Source organism: Orycteropus afer, unplaced genomic scaffold (genome assembly GCF_000298275.1).
Source record: "Orycteropus afer afer isolate SDZICR_OR568_19922 unplaced genomic scaffold, OryAfe1.0 scaffold00747, whole genome shotgun sequence".
In the NCBI taxonomy this organism is placed as follows: Eukaryota; Metazoa; Chordata; class Mammalia; order Tubulidentata; family Orycteropodidae; genus Orycteropus; species Orycteropus afer.
The window spans coordinates 962,083-964,073 of NW_006922334.1; positions in this window are offsets into that span (position 1 = coordinate 962,083).

A 1,991-nucleotide genomic window follows, 5' to 3' on the forward strand; every position below is an offset into this window, starting at 1 on the left:
GTTGTGGTACTGGCAAAGAATGCTGAAAGTACCATGGACTGCTAAAAGAACTAACAAATCTATCCTGGAGGAAGTGTAGTCAGAATGCTTCTTAAGAGTGAGAATGGTCAAACTTCAACTACTTCGGTCATATTGTCAGAAGGGACTATTCCCTGGAGAAGGATGTCATGCTTAGTAAGGTGGAGGGCCGATGAAAGAGGGAAAGGCCCTCAACAAGATGGATTGACACAGTGGCTGCAGTGATGGGCTCAAGTATGGCAAGGATCATAGAGCTGGTGCGGGACCAGGCTTTGTTTTGTTCTACTGTTCATAGGGTCACTGTGAGTCAGAGACTACTTGACGGCAGTTAACAACAACAACAATGACAATGACACCATTATTTTAAACACCAACACAGTCACCCATGGTGGACTGGTTTCAGTGGAGCATCCACACTAACACAGACTAGGAAGAATCACCTGGCAATCTAGTTGAAAACCTTATGAATGACTATAGGACATTATTTCATATAGTGCTGAAAGAAGATCTCCTCCGGTCAGAAGGCACTGAAAATACAACTGGAGAGGAGCTGCCTCCTCAAAGTACAGTCGACCTTAATGATGTGGGTGGAATAAAGTTTTCAGGACTTTCATTTGCTAATGTGGCACAACTTAAAATAAGAATCAGCTGCAAACATTCATTACTTATTAGAATATGGAATGTACAAAATATGAAGATAGGAAAATTGCAAGTCCTCAAAAATGTTAATAAAATGCTTAAAGACAGATATCACAGGTATTCATGAGCTGAAATGAACTGGTAATAGCCATTTTGAATCAGAAAATCATATGATCAACTATGCTAGGAATGATTGAAAATGCTAGGAAATTGAAGAGAAACAGCATCTTATTCGTTGTCAAAAACATTTCTATTTACCCTGAAGTACAGTGCTGTCAGTGATAAGATAATATCCATACCCCTACAAGGGAGACCAATTAATATGACAATTATTCAAAATTTCACACAAACCACTAGTACCAAAGGTGAGGAAATTGAAGATTTTTACCAATACCTGCAGTATGAAATTAATCAAACATGCAATCAAGATGCATTGATGATTATTGGAGATTGGAATATAAAAGCTGGAAACAAAGAAGATCAATAGTTGGAAAATATGGCCTTGGTTAGGGAACCAACACCAAGAATCACATGATAGAATTTTGCAAGACCAACAATTTATTCAGTGGAAATACTTTTGACCAATAACATAACTGAAGACCATGGAATTGAGTTTCACCAGGTGGAATACACAGAAATCAAATGGAGTACATCTATGGAAAGAGACTATGAAGAAGCTCCCTATCATCTATATGAATAACACCAGGGGCCAATTGCAGAATAGACCCTCAATTGCTCATATGCAAGTTCAGTTTGAAGCTAAAGAAAATTAAAATAAACTGAGAAGAATAAAAGTATGACCTCAAGTATGTCCCTCCTAAACTTAGAGGCCATTGCAAGAATAAGTTTGAAGCATCGAACACTAATGCCTGAAGACCAGACTTGTGGGATGACAACAAGGACATCATTTATGGTAATTAAAAAGATAAGAAAGAAAGAAAAGACTAAAATGGATGTCAGGGGAGACTCTGAAATGTGCTTTTGAGTGGAGACTAGTTAAAGCAAATGGAAGAAAGTAAAGTATTATAACGATATGTGCAAAACAAATAAAATTCACTGCCTTTGAGTTGATTTTGACTCATAGTGACCCCTCCTTGGGTTTCTGAGGTGGTATCTCTACGGAAGTAGATTGCTCAATCTTCCTTTCAAGGAGTGCATTTGTTGTTGTTGTTATGTGCCGTCGAGTCAAACCCGACTCATAGAGACCCCTCCTTGGGTTTCCAAGGCAGTATCACTAGGGAAGTAGGATTGCCCAACCTTCCTTCCGAGGAGTGGCTGGTGGGTTTGAACCGCCAGCCGTCTGGTTAGCAGGCAAGTGTCTTAGCCACTATGCT